Source organism: Ctenopharyngodon idella, chromosome 4, assembly GCF_019924925.1.
Source record: "Ctenopharyngodon idella isolate HZGC_01 chromosome 4, HZGC01, whole genome shotgun sequence".
Lineage (NCBI taxonomy): Eukaryota > Metazoa > Chordata > Actinopteri > Cypriniformes > Xenocyprididae > Ctenopharyngodon > Ctenopharyngodon idella.
The window spans coordinates 24,623,482-24,639,907 of NC_067223.1; positions in this window are offsets into that span (position 1 = coordinate 24,623,482).

Sequence of the window (16,426 nt, forward strand, 5' to 3'; positions counted from 1 at the left end):
CAGAAAAACCGTCTAGGAGGAGTTTGAAAAAGTTTCAAAGCTGCAGCATGTAATTTTTGGCACTCTAGCAGTTAGTAAAGAAATTACAATAACATAATATAATCAAACATTATTAGCATTTTTGGAAATTTCATTATAACTTTTGACCACAATGTGGCACTTCCTCAAAACATTCAGGTCCCTCAGGGCATGGTGCCGAAGACACATACAGAGTTTTACAAGGATAATCCAATGTGTTTGTAAAATATAGCACTGTACAACAAAATTCAAAATGGGAAAACCATTCAGAAGTTATAAGTAAAAAGTTTTCATATCTCCTGACCACTAGGTGGCACTGAACTGCAACTGTGCAGGTAGCATCAGGTCACGGTTGTCATAACACACACCAAGTTTGGTCAGAATATGCTAAAGTGTTGCGAAGATACAGCCTCACGTTCATTTTGGTGTGCTTTGTCGAATTCATTCACACGTTATTTGAGAACGGCTTGACAAATTTGACAAATCAACTTGAATTCCATAACTTTTTTGGCATGGTCTGAAGATGATCTGGTTCAATTTTTGTGAAATTCTTAGAAATTGCATTGGAGGAGTTTGAAAAGTAAAAAAAAAAAAAAACTAAAAATTCAAAATGGCAGAAAATGACATCAAAGGGTGCAATCAAATAGTCTTGAGCGAAGTGTTAGAAGCCTCCCTAAAAGTCTAGGGGTTAAAGAATTGAGAGAGCACAGGAACACTCCTATTTCCAGGTTCCAGTTCAACAAACACAAGATCACAAGAGCTCAGTGGGAAAAAAAAAGATTCTTTTTATTTTAGTCGACATATGGAATGTCATATGTTTGTTTCTCAAAATCATAAGTGGGGATAACATAAAGCTAGGACAAAATAACAAACAAAAGATCGATCTTCCTAAAAGGGGTTTGAAAATAACATACCCAGAAAGGATAAGAAAACCAAAATAAAACACCATATACTACCCTTACTGTCTGATAAACAGGAGGAAACGGGTATACTGACAAACAAAAGTTGGCATCCACCTCCCTACCAAAGATCAATTCCATGAAAAAGATATGTTTTAGTTTGAGAACACTTAATATGAGCTACAGTACCAACTCACTTGCACTATACACTTCAATAAACAACTTTCTCTGGACTCTGGAAACAGAAGATCTCTACATGGAGGAAATATCCTCAGTCTTTTAAACTCCAGCACTCCTCAACAGAGCCAATCAAAGCAGCCACCACTGTTGAGCAGGGAATTGACTCCAGATGGTACAAACCTACTGAGTGATAGGAGGAGTGGCAACAAGAAACGGAGCACACAAGGAAAAAGTATACACAGAGGGAGAGAAACCAGACACCAACAAATCACACATTTCCACAGAGGAATACAAAGAATGCAAATAAACAATACGTCCTTGGATGTAACACAAGGAATCAGAGGGAATAAAATGTTTCTAGCCCTTACAGTTCAAAACTTATTAACCTAACCGTGAGTGCAACTTTGGACAGTTGGTGGCTCTGGAGGGATTGAGAGACACCAAATTTGATATGGTGACAGTTCAGACTGTGTGCCAAATTTCATAACTTTCCTGCAAGTGGTTCTATGGGCTGCCATAGACTCAAGAGTGGAATAATAATAATAATAATAAAAACACTAACGATTACAATAGGTGCCTACACACCTTCTTACAGCACTGTATAGATGTGATAATTAGGATGCAGTTTTACTGCAGTTATTAATGGTGTTGTCCTGATTCTCTGTAACTTATATTCTTTGTTTGTCTGAGACTGACATCTAGTGGACGTTTTATAATCTGTGACTTTAACAGACTTGCAGACATTTGCACACGTCACTGAAACAGAAACGGGAAACAAGCATCACATGAGTTCAGGGAAATAGAAACTTAAGTGTAGTTGAGCTGTTGTGTGTTTGTGTCTCTGTATTCATGCTGTAAAATGGCAGAAGCCAGAATTTCAGTGGATCAGAATGAGTTCCTTTGTCCAGTGTGTCTGGATCTCCTGAAGGATCCAGTGGCCATTCCCTGTGGACACAGTTACTGTATGAGCTGTATTACAGACTTCTGGGATCAGGAGGATCAGAAGAAAGTGTACAGCTGTCCTCAGTGCAGACAGACCTTCAGTCCAAGACCTGCTTTAGCTAAAAACACCATGCTGGCTGAAGTGGTGGAGAAACTCAAGAAGAGAAAACTTCCTGCTGACTGTTACGCTGGAGCTGGAGATGTGCAGTGTGACGTCTGTACTGGAAGAAAACACAAAGCCGTCAAGTCCTGTCTGGTGTGTCTGAACTCTTACTGTCAGAATCACCTTGAACAACATGAGAGTTTGTTTAAAGAAAAGAGACACAATCTGACTAAAGCCACTGGACGACTGCAGGAGATGATCTGCCAGAAACACGACAAGATCCTTGAGGTTTTCTGCCGCACTGATCAGAAGTGTATATGTGTGCTGTGTATGATAGATGAACATAAAAACCACGACACTGTATCAGCTGCAGCTCAGAGGACAGAGAAACAGGTATGAACTTACAATATAAAAATAATGTAGACACACTTGTGCCTCATGTTCATTCATAATCTCATTTCAGGACACTATGAATCTGTGTTTTAACTAGGGATGCACCGATATCGTACTAATAACAATGCTCCAATAACAAAAATCTGTACCTCGCAGAGTGTATACAGTGTTTGTGTCAACTCTCCAGACAAAAAACTGTCAAAAGGAAATATTTTCTAAACCAATTTATGGCAATTAATTTGCTTCATATTCTTTTGGTTTCTTTACCCAATATTTTATACCCAAAAATTACAAATGCAATGAATATGCAGGTATTGGTACTCAGTATCACCAAGTACCAAAAACGAAAGTATTAATGTTCTGGAAAAAGTGGTATCGGTGTATCCCTAGCAGTGGCGGAGGCAGAAAGTGGATGGTGGGTGGGCCTCTAAAAGTGTGGGTGGGCCTCTTAATTCACATCATCCCATGTTTTTCAACTGGCTTAATTTGGGAGGGGGAAAAAAAAAATGATGGACCGTCCCTCAGTGGCGTTCTTGTCACATGACCTGCGGTGCGTTTGCGGCATTCTGAAAAGTTGAGAATTTTTCATCTCGATGCGCCTGGAAAACGCACTGCATGCGCGTCACTTCCATTATGAGCGCGGCTGCCGCATTTGCTACATTTGAAATAACGAATTTGAGCGCCCCTGAGTCCTGTATCGACAACCTGCCATACAAGTGGCTTATATCAGTGGCGTAACATAGTAATGACGGGCCCCAGTGCAGCTATTATGACGGACATACGCGCTTGTCTAGAAGGGAACCTTACGCAAATTTGTGTCTAACTTACTTAATTTAGACCAACTAAAATATATTGTTAGACCAACAATATCTTATCAATTAATTAAGTAGCCTAATAAAGACATGCATTTAAGAAATTCAATAAAAACAGAATATTGCTTCAGCCTTATTCAAAGGCCGCGGAAACATGGGTTTGTTTGTTACGCACTTCAATCCATTCTTCCTATTTATTAAATATAGGCAATTGGTTGATGAAACATTGATTGAAATTAAGATACAATTTCTACAAAACGAAATTCACTTTAAAGAAAGGCTTACTATAAAACAAAACTTAATGAAGTGGTCAAACTCATGTCTGACCCGCTGCATGTCTCCTGACATTGCATGCGCATCCGCCATGCTATTCACTTTTCATAATCAACATAGGTAGGTCTATAGCCTAATATTTAAATATTAATTTGAAACTAAATTGGCTATTTTTATCCCTCTGCAGACGAACGAATCGGCTGGGTTTTGAATTGAAGATGTTGACATCGTCATAAACTCATTTAGCATATCTGTTAGTTCTCGTTCAAACGATAAAAGTTGTAAAGGCGTCCTGTCATCTTTGTCAAGACGTTCTTCTTTATTAAATGCATCATAGATAGCGGGTGTCACGAATGTGGCTCTCGCGCCTCCTCCTCCGCACCACCGGAGGGAGCCGTCACCTGAGTATTGACTGGTTTACATAAGGACTACGTTTCCCATAGGCCCTCATTCCTGGGACTGATTGCGCACACACCTGCACCTCATTACACTCACACTATTTAAGACACACACACACACACACCCTTTGCGAAGTCTTGATTTGCCCCGGTGATCACTACTGAGCATTTTCTTGTGGATTGTATTTCTGTTGCCGTTGGACTGTATATTGGACTGTGTTTGTTCGCCGCCTGCCCTGATCCTTGCCTGTTTATTGGACTGTGTTTGTTCGCCGCCTGCCCTGACCATTGCCTGTGACTTTACTCTGTTTGTCTGCCGCCTGCCTCGACCATTGCCTGTCCCTGTTTGTGTCTCTGCCTTTGCCCCTGTCTGCTTTGGTGATTATCTTAATAAAAGCTGCAAATGGATCCTCATTCTGTCGACCCGTCATTACAGAAGACTTCGCCAAACAGCGATCCAGCAGCGATCATGCAAATTTCCACCGAGCTGTCTGCCCAAGCCAACCAGCTCGCGGTTCATCAACACCAATTGAATCGATTGACTTCCCTTACCGAGGAGCTGGTGAAAACTCTGCAGGGCCTTCGATTCAACGCCACCGAGGTTGCCACGCCACCGCCTGCGGCCTCCGTCAGTCAAGCCTTCACTGCCGCTCCTGCCGTGAATCCACGCCTCGCACTCCCGGAGAAGTTTGACGGCAACCCCGCTAAATGTATGGGATTTCTTCTCCAATGTTCTCTCTTTGTCAACCAGCAGCCATCTCTCTATCCCACTGAATCCAGTCGGATCTCCTTTGTATGCTCCCTGTTGACTGGTCGAGCGCTGGACAGCGTCAAGACGGCCTTCTCCACCACCACCGGCCACTATGAGACCCTCGTTATGCCCTTCGGGCTGGCCAACAGTCCCTCCGTCTTTCAGTCCTTCATCAACGACGTCTTCCGGGACATGCTCAATCGCTGGGTCATCGTCTACATTGACGACATACTCATCTACTCCAAGACCCTCGAGGAACATGTCCAACATGTCCGGTCCGTACTGCAGCGGCTCATTCAACACAAACTGTATGCCAAAGCCGAAAAATGTGAATTCCACCGCACCTCCACCTCATTCCTGGGCTACGTTGTCAGTCAAGAGGGAGTGGCGATGGACGACAACAAGGTGAGGGCGGTGCTTGAGTGGCCTCAACCACGCATGTTAAAGGAACTACAGCGGTTCCTGGGGTTCGCCAACTTCTACAGGCGGTTCATACGGAACTTCAGTGGCATCGCTGCCCCGTTAACCTCCATGACCAAACGACAGTCCACACGCCTCTCCTGGTCCCACGAGGCGGTGCACGCCTTTCAAGAACTAAAGGAACGATTCACCACAAGACCCATTCTCCGCCACCCAAACCCAGAACTCCCCTTCATAGTCGAGGTCGACGCCTCCAGCACAGGCATTGGAGCCATACTCTCACAGCGTCAAGGTAATCCCGCAAAGATGTTCCCTTGTGCATTCTACTCCAGGAAATTGTCAGCGGCAGAGCGCAATTACGATGTAGGCAATCAGGAGCTCTTGGCTATGAAGGCGGCGTTGGAGGAGTGGCGCCACTGGCTGGAGGGAGCACAACACCCGTTCACCATACTAACCGACCACAAGAACCTGGAATACCTCCGGTCTGCTAAACGTCTGAACCCCCGACAAGCTAGGTGGGCCATGTTCTTCACCCGGTTTCAATTCACGGTAACCTACAGACCCGGGTCAAAGAACGTCAAGGCAGACGCCCTATCTCGTCAGACAGAGGAGAGGGAACAGTCGGAGAACGAAGAAAATATAATCCCAGTCAAACTGCTGCTCGCTCCGGTTCAGTGGGACGTCATGACCGAAATCACCCAAGCGAATGAACTAACAGCACCACCACCAAACTGCCCACCGGATCGCACCTTCGTACCTGCACACCTCCGCGACAAATTGTTACACCAAGTTCACGATTTCCCCAGCTCTGGCCACCCTGGCATCACAGCCACACTACACCTACTACAGAACCGGTTTTGGTGGGACACCATGGTACCAGACACCACCCAATTCATCAACCAGTGCTCAGCCTGTCAAACTTCTAAAGCATCACACCAAGCCCCAGCGGGTCTGTTGCAACCGCTGCCCATTCCCCAACATCCGTGGTCCCATATAGCCGTTGACTTTGTCACTGACCTCCCTGAGTCCCGTGGTCACACCACCATCTTCACTGTAATTGACCGGTTCTCCAAAGCATGCCGTCTCATACCACTCCCCAATTTGAAACAGCCGAAATCTTATGCAACTATGTGTTTCGGTTCTATGGTCTTCCAGAGGACATTGTTTCTGACAGGGGCCCACAGTTTACATCCCGGGTATGGACAGCTTTCTTCAAACACTTAAACGTCAATATCAGCCTCACCTCCGGGTACCACCCCGAGTCCAATGGAAACTGAACGCCTGAACCAAGAACTCACCAGGTTCCTACGCACGTACTGTCATCAGAACCAGTCAGAGTGGAGCCGCTATCTGCTGTGGGCCGAATATGCCCAGAACTCTCTACAAAAACCTGCCACTGGCATCACGCCCTTCCAATGCGTCCTGGGTTTCCAGCCTCCACTCTTCCCCTGGTCCGGGGAACCATCCAACCTGCCCTCAGTAACCGAGTGGATGCAACGCAGCGAGGAGACCTGGGACCTGGCCCACCATCACCTCCAACGAGCTGTAAGACGACAAGAGCTACAGGCCAATCGACATCGTCGTCCCAATCCTGAATACACCGTTGGGCAATGGGTCTGTCTGTCAACCAGGGACCTGCGTCTAAGACTTCCATGCAAAAAGCTCAGTCCCAGGTTTGTAGGGCCTTTTCAAATTACCAAGCAAATTACTCCTGTGTCATTTCGTTTGAATCTACCTGCTAATTACTTGACGATCGAAGGCGAGGAGGCCTATCAGGTTCGAGAACTGCTCGATTCCAGGTGCCGGGGTAGGAGACTACAGTACCTGGTCGACTGGGAGGGGTACAGCCCGGAGGAGCGATCCTGGGTCAATTCGGATGATATCCTGGACCCGTCACTCATAGTGGAATTTCATCGGACGCATCCGGAGAGACCGGCCCCTCGACCACGCGGTAGACCCCGGCGCCCGCTTCCTCGCGTCTGGAGCCGCTCGCAGGGGGGGGGCTCTGTCACGAATGTGGCTCTCGCGCCTCCTCCTCCGCACCACCGGAGGGAGCCGTCACCTGAGTATTGACTGGTTTACATTCGGACTACGTTTCCCATAGGCCCTCATTCCTGGGACTGATTGCGCACACACCTGCACCTCATTACACTCACACTATTTAAGACACACACACACACACACACACACACCCTTTGCGAAGTCTTGATTTGCCCCGGTGATCACTACTGAGCGTTTTCTTGTGGATTGTATTTCTGTTGCTGTTGGACTGTTTATTGGACTGTGTTTGTTCGCCGGCTGCCCTGATCCTTGCGTGTTTATTGGACTGTGTTTGTCTGCCGCCTGCCTCGACCATTGCCTGTCCCTGTTTGTGTCTCTGCCTTTGCCCCTGTCTGCTTTGGTAATTATCTTAATAAAAGCTGCAAATGGATCCTCATTCTGTCGACCCGTCATTACAGCGGGTTAGCCATTTTGCAACATAAAAAGGGCGCTGCTGGTTGAAATCCGGATATTTGCGCGAAGAACATAATAGCTACTATTGGCGTGTGACGTAACTGAAGAAGAGACGAATTAGCATATTCTTAAAACTTCTAAGAGTTTTAATGCATGAAAAAAACAAAAAACAAATCAAATTTAAAAATTATTGAAGAATTGTTAAATGTGATATATATATATATACAGGTGCTGGTCATATAATTAGAATATCATCAAAAAGTTGATTTATTTCACTAATTCCATTCAAAACGTGAAACTTGTATATTATATTCATTCATTACACAGAGACTGATATATTTCAAATGTTTATTTCTTTTAATTTTGATGATTATAACTGACAACTAAGGAAAATCCCAAATTCAGTATCTCAGAAAATTAGAATATTACTTAAGACCAATACAAAGAAAGGATTTTTAGAAATCTTGGTCAACTGAAAAGTATGAGCATGTACAGCACTCAATACTTAGTTGGGGCTCCTTTTTTGCCTGAATTACTGCAGCAATGCGGCGTGGCATGGAGTCGATCAGTCTGTGGCACTGCTCAGGTGTTATTAGAGCCCAGGTTGCTCTGATAGTGGCCTTCAGCTCTTCTGCATTGTTGGGTCTGGCATATCGCATCTTCCTCTTCACAATACCCCATAGGTTTTCTATGGGGTTAAGGTCAGGCGAGTTTGCTGGCCAATTAAGAACAGGGATACCATGGTCCTTAAACCAGGTACTGGTAGCTTTGGCACTGTGTGCAGGTGCCAAGTCCTGTTGGAAAATGAAATCTGCATCTCCATAAAGTTGGTCAGCAGCAGGAAGAATGAAGTGCTCTTAAACTTCCTGGTATACGGCTGCGTTGACCTTGGACCTCAGAAAACACAGTGGACCAACACCAGCAGATGACATGGCACCCCAAACCATCACTGACTGTGGAAACTTTACACTGGACCTCAAGCAACGTGGATTGTGTGCCTCTCCTCTCTTCCTCCAGACTCTGGGACCCTGATTTCCAAAGGAAATGCAAAATTTACTTTCATCAGAGAACATAACTTTGGACCACTCAGGAGCAGTCTAGTCCTTTTTGTCTTTAGCCTAGGCGAGACGCTTCTGACGCTGTCTTTTGTTCAAGAGTGGCTTGGCACAAGGAATGCGACAGCTGAAACCCATGTCTTGCATACGTCTGTGCGTAGTGGTTCTTGAAGCACTGACTCCAGCTGCAGTCCACTCTTTGTAAATCTCCCCCACATTTTTGAATGGGTTTTGTTTCACAATCCTCTCCAGGGTGCGGTTATCCCTATTGCTTGTACACTTTTTTCTACCACATCTTTTCCTTCCCTTCGCCTCTCTATTAATGTGCTTGGACACAGAGCTCTGTGAACAGCCAGCCTCTTTTGCAATGACCTTTTGTGTCTTGCCCTCCTTGTGCAAGGTGTCAATGGTCGTCTTTTGGACAACTGTCAAGTCAGCAGTCTTCCCCATGATTGTGTAGCCTACAGAACTAGACTGAGAGACCATTTAAAGGCCTTTGCAGGTGTTTTGAGTTAATTAGCTGATTAGAGTGTGGCACCAGGTGTCTTCAATATTGAACCTTTTCACAATATTCTAATTTTCTGAGATACTGAATTTGGGATTTTCTTTAGTTGTCAGTTATAATCATCAAAATTAAAAGAAATAAACATTTGAAATATATCAGTCTGTGTGTAATGAATGAATATAATATACAAGTTTCACTTTTTGAATGGAATTAGTGAAATAAATCAACTTTTTTGATGATATTCTAATTATATGACCAGCACCTGTATATTTCCCTGGATCTGACTGGGTGGGCAAGCTGTCAATCCCAGGCCCATCCGTAGCTCCGCCCCTGATCCCTAGTTTGAACCTTTGAGCATTTCCATACTAGATCTCACCATCAATATTTGATTCAGGCTTTCTTTAGATGGCAACTTGTAATCATATTACAGTATTTTTCACAAATAAATAAAGAACTCACTCAGTTATCTGGTAAGTTTGTCGCACTGGGAATAATTTTTTCAAATAAAGACAAGGTAACACTAATTTTACATACAGCACAGAGTAAAAATGACATTAATATGACATAGCATTGTTTACATCCAGCGCTTCCAGGTTCTACGTCAGAACGCCGACTCATTATTGGCCGGCTCCTGCGTCAGCATCACACACATTCATCGTGCTGCTCATGTGATCAGCTTTGGCCAATACTGAGCCGGCATTCGGACGTAAACACGGAAGCCTTCACTGTGTTACTGCGTCACATGTGTAAGGATAATGACAGGGAAGAGAAGAGATTGTTGAATAAAGTCATTATTTTTTTGTTTTGTTTTTGCGCACAAAAAGTATTCTCACCACTTCATAACATTACCACTGCAGTCACATGAATGTTTTATTGGTGTCTTTAATACCTTTCTGGACCTTGAAAGTGATGGTTAAATTGTTGTCTATGGACGAGTCATAAACCTCTCGGATTTCATCAAAAAATATGGAATGACATGAGGATGAGTAATTAATGACAGAATTTTTCATTTTTGGGTGAACTAACTCTTTAAAAAATACCAAATATCAGCCAATATATCGGCCTTGGCGATATACTGTATCAGTCGACCACTATTCATATCAGCTGTTCACATGATTTTGTGTAATTCTTTTGTCCTTTAGCACCAGCTGAAGGAGACGCAGAGGTTGTTCCAGCAGAGGATCCAGCAGAGAGAGAAAGATCTTCAGCAGCTGAGAGAGGCTGTGGAGTCTCATAAGGTGAGTCTGGAGAAGAAGAGAAGTTTGAGAAGTCTCAGTCAGGACTCACTGAAGCCACTGTGTGATTGTGATGTGTGTCCTAACAGCGCTCTGCACAGACAGCAGTGGAGGACAGTGAGAGGATCTTCACTGAGCTCATCCGCTCCATTGAGAGAAGCCGCTCTGAGGCCACACAGCGGATCAGAGATCAGGAAAAGACTGCAGTGAGTCGAGCTGAAGGACGACTGGAGCGACTGGAGCAGGAGATCAATGATCTGAGGAGGAGAGACGCTGAGCTGGAGCAGCTTTCACACACACAGGATCACATCCATTTCCTGCAGGTAACAGAGATCTAGAAGAACAGGATCATAGTGGACTTGAGCAAGAGACTCACAGAGAAACATTTAATAAGTGCAGAATGAGCTGCTGACTGAAGTGTTGATCTGTGTGTTCGGTTATTATATAATCATCAGTCAGACTCTCATCTGATCATCTTTTAAAAGAGACGCACTTACAAATGCAGTTCAGCTCTGGAAATCTCTTAGGAAACATTTTTCTGAACGATATACTACAGCTCAAAACTTTACTAATATTTAAACTTTGTTTTACAACAATGTGAAATCCATGAACTTCATGGTATAGTTTCACCCAGGTAGATTTTCCATCATCTCTTTACTTATCTTTTTACAATGTTTGACTACAAATTTTGAGTAATGTTTACCAAAATCAGATAATCTTCAAATTAAAAAAACTTGGAATGAAAATTCACATATGAGTCAAACACTAGATCTTATAGCTCTAACATGATATAATGAATATGAGAAGAATGAAGCTGATGCTGTGAAAGTGCTGGATTGAGGAGAGTTACTAAAGATCAACAAGAGCTGCTCAAATCTGACAGTAGTGCAGGTTATTGTCTGAAGTGTGGAGGTGATGAGCTTTGATTTCTGTTTTCTGTAGAGTTTCCAGTCTCTCTCAGCTCCTCCTGAATCTACAGACGTAAATGACGATCTCTTCAGTTCTCTCTCCTCTTTTGATGGAGTGAGAGAATCTGTCCGTCAGCTGAGAGACAAACTGGAGGATTTCTGCAAAGAGGAGCTGAAGAAGATCTCTGACAGAGGTAAAGTCCTGGAGATTCATCTGCTCTCAGAAATGATCCTCCATCATCTCATATCATGTAGAAGATCATATTAGAAATGTCTTAGGAACGGATGCAGGGATCATTTTCTCTTGACATGATAATCACACTCTTCATGTCTCTTGATTTCCACAGTCACTTTCACCAACATTGTTCCCAGGACCAGGAACGACTTCCTACAATGTAAGTCACTAAGAAAACAAGCAGAAAAACTCACTGAGTGTGTTCATGTTCTTCCTGTAGAAGGAGAAAGAAAACATGACAGAAGGGTTTTATAGTTGATCATGTAAATGATGATTAGCACAGGATATCTGATAAACTGTACTGAGACACTGCTGATATATTGAACATTGACTGCATTTATTTGATCAAAAATACAGTAATATTGTGAAATATCCCTATGATTTTAAAGAACCATTTTCTATTTGAACATATTTTAAAATGTAAAATAAAAAAGAGGAATGTGTGGAGGTATTTTTTTATCTGGAATTTTTGATGAATGGAAAGATTGAAATAGAAATATGAAACATGAAAAATAGAAATATGAAATATGAATATAAGTTTTTTTGTTCTGGGGATTCAACATATTCTTCAAAAACAGGATATTTTCTAATAATAAGGGATAAATATGAATATTTTTCACTGAAAGCTAATTTAAAATATCCAAGATTTAGAGGTAAAATCACAGAAGTAAAAAAGCTTTTCAAGAGTTTCAGGAAAGTAAGAACAAACTGAAAACTTTTAATTTGGCTTGAAAAAGTTTAAAACTTACTGACCTGCTACTTAAAGGATTAGTTCACTTTGAAATGAAAATTAGCCCAAGCTTTACTCAGCCTCAAGCCATTCTAGATGTGTATGACTTTCTTCTTCTGATGAACATAATCGAAGAAATATTAATAAATATCCTGACACACCCGAGCTTTATAATGGCAGTGACAGGGATAATTGAGTATGAGCTGAAGAAAGTGCTTCCATCCACATCCATCCATCATACCATGTTTTTAACTGCATGTTTTAAAAAATGTGCTGATTTGGTGTGTGTACCTTTAAATGCAAATGAGTTCGTACTCTCCGCCCCCAAGCTCACAATTCCAAAACACTGAGGCATAAACAATACAGGAGAAGTTAAAAATGAAAATAACATGGCTCTGGTCTCCGTGAATACAGTAAGAAACACTCCAGGACCAGAGTTACAGGTACAAACAAAATGGTGGCGCTGTGGGTGGAAACATACAGATTAAGGGGCGGTAATATTATAATAAGATCCCCTTCCTCCAAGTACACTATCTATCTATCTGGTTTTTAAAACTACAAAACTAAAACATTTTTCTTTCAAAGAAACAACTTTCAAGCCAACTTAAAGTTTGTCTAAATACTTTTTTTTATCTAGTTACACTCATTGTTGAATCAACTTAAAGGATCCTCACTGAATTAAAGTATCAGTTTCTCTTAAAAAGAATCATATTGACCCCAAACATTTGAATGGAGTAAATATAATAATAGGCCTAATTATAATAAACACAATAATAACCAACATTAATATTCAGGGAAGGCATTTAGAAAATGTTGGATAATGATAATGATGATTTGTACAGGATATCCAACAGATTCATAATTCCTGATTGTGATGTGTTTTATCTCCATCAGATTCCCATCAGCTCAATGTGGATCTGAACACAGTGAATAAACACCTCCGTCTGTCTGAGGGGGACAGAGTGATTACTTACACTAACACAGTCCAGCCGTATCCTGATCGTCCAGACAGATTTGATCATTATCAGCAGGTGTTGTGTAGAGAGAGTGTGTGTGGACGCTGTTACTGGGAGATTGAGTGGAGTGGATGTGTGTCTATATCAGTGTCATATAAGAGAATCAGGAGGAAGGGAGGGGGTTATGAGTGTGTGTTTGGATATAATGATCAGTCCTGGTGTTTGAACTGCTCTTCCTCCAGTTACATATTCTATTACAATAACATAGTGACTAAACTCCCAGTAAAGTCCATCATCAGTAGAATAGGAGTGTATGTGGATCACAGTGCAGGAACTCTGTCCTTCTACAGTGTCTCTGGAGACACAATGAGCCTCATCCACACAGTCCAGATTACATTCACTCAACCGCTCTATCCTGGGTTTACTGTTGGTTATAAACTTTTCAGTCCTGGGCTTTGGGTTTATTGTTCTGGATCATCAGTGAAACTGTGTTGATGAATCAGAATAGACTGTAGAGAGATTCTACCCATAATGCTTTGAGCTCATGATAAATCAGTAACAGTGAGATGTTATAGAGTCTCTTATTTTCTCTTCATTTCATTAATACTACAGCTGAACTTCTGTCAGTGAAATAACATGTCAGAATAAATGTAACGCTTTAGATTACAGCCTGTAAAGTACTGCGTCAGTAAATGAATTACAGCGTAATTTCAGTAATTATAGTGGATCTATAGAGTATGTATGTGTAGGTATAAGGGAACAATATGTAAAGTTTGGGGAATAAAGGGATAACAACTGGGAAAATTAACAAATTATTTATACTGTAAGTATTTTAGAATACTTATTACAATATTTTAAGGGGAACATATTCATTACTATCTTAGTAATGCATGGGAGCAATTTAGCGAGAACATACACTGTGTACCTTTTTGTAATAATAGTGGACCAATACATAAAGACTTTTTTAAATGATGGGGTTCATATCAGTGCATTTATACAGTTATTCTTTATAGCAAAAGTGCAGCTGTTTTAGTTTGATCTTCTGTTCAGGGCACGTAAAACTAAAACCATTGCAAGTTTTAAATACTGAGGAAATACTCTTGTTTCATGTAGTTTATAAAATACACAAAATCTGATTTCACTGACTCTGAAACCTTTATTTGAAAAACAACTGAATTCGAAACAGATTTACAACACTTATTCATTTACAATCATTTTAAAAAATAAACTTTTAATTTTAAATACTATTAAAAATAATTTAATAAATTGATAAAATGTCAGTTTATTAAAAAATGTAAAATATATAAACCCAGATCATGTGATCATACTGTAAACTCTTGATCAGTGAAAGTATGAGCACAATTATTCTGATCTAATCCAGTTTACTTTAAATAAACCTCCTCCTGAACTGAATTTACAGACCTGATGCTCTGAACAACTCTGAGAAAAGATAAAAACAAATAATGTCAGTGTTTTCTTTGTATATCTGTCATGTGATCGTCCCGCTGCTGCTCTCAGTGCTGTAATGAACACAAATAATTCAATATATTAATATACTTCACTTTCATCAGAGCAGAGAGAGTCAATAATGAAGTGTTTCAATAGAGGATGTCAAACACTCTCATGAGCTTCTTCTGCATCTAGCAGCACCTTCAGAGATGAGACCCATGTGATCTATACCATGACCTTTGACCTTCCTGAAAGATGAGCCAATTCCACTGTATTATGATCTCTGTCTGTATTTCTTACTATGTTTAATAAACCTACTGTACCTGAAAAACTTTATTTAACTTTATTCTTTTTCTGTTGTATTTGTCCTGTTGTGTGCAATTTCCTTTTTTGTTCTTATTTTTAATAACAAAGAACCAAAATATCTACAGTATATTGTGATATAACGTTGTTGTTATCGTATCTGATTTAAAATGTCTTATATCTTGATATAAGGTTTTGTTCATATCCTCCACCCCAAAATGACACATAATATGAACTTTTTTAATTCATGCACTGTAATACACATGTATTTTTTTGTAGATATTTGAATATTAATACTGTAATAACAAATATATGTGATATGACCAAATAATTGAAATTAATTATTATGTCATATTGTGCATAACTATTGAATACAAAGAAGAACTGTGATATAATTAAAATTACATGATTTGCAGCCAGAAACTCTTGTGAAGAGGATCTTGATGATTCTGATTCTGCATGAAACACAACGCAATGATCAACGACGTCCATCTAGATCATCAAGACTTTTTTTGTTTCTTCAGACAATTGCTTCCAGATAAAATATGAGTCCTTTATCCATAATATTGCTTTCTCCAGTGAAAAAATCATCTCCTCTGAATCAGGAGAGAAATATGCACAGATGAAGCACCGTTTACCAGTGAAATTGGTCCAAAGCAGATCTAAACAGATATGTTGGTGGATTTTGATCTGAGGACAACAAGAGATGGACTTTTTCCACTGGAGGAAGCGTTATTATTATGGATTATGTATGGAGTCGTGTCAATCTTGTGGATTATTGTGATGTTTTTTATCAGCTGTTTGGACTTTCATTCTGACGGCACTTATTCACTGCAGAGGATATTGGTGAGTGATGTAAAATTTCTTCCTTAAAGGACTTGAGGAAGCACTGTGTTATCTTAACGGCTCGTCTCTGTATGAACTGCAGTGTTCAGTGTGCTCTTGAGCAGAGCTTTGCGAGAGCTCCCCCTAGCGGTTTGGATATACTACATCGCAGAATACGCACGAATAGATACATTACTGTAGATCTCTATTAAAACAATAAACCGGAGCCCATGAAATGCTGCAAACATTTTCAGTCTGGATAAATGACCACCTCTTGTATCAAACTCTCAACTTTAAATACAAACGTGTGCCTGTTTGTACATGTTCAAAAAAATTACAATTAAAAGCTGCACACAAAGTAATGTTATGGTTTAAAACAAGAAAATCGTCAAAGTCTCCTACATGATCATGCCATCATTACCACTGCTACTAATAATTTTTTAATATAGTAATCATTGTCATCGTGTGAGCCACACTGGTCAAAATGTTTATAAAATTGTCATTATGGAAATATGTTATATACAATTTTAATGTTTTTTTCCTACTTTATTGTTGACACCTACTGCTTTTAATACTACAGAA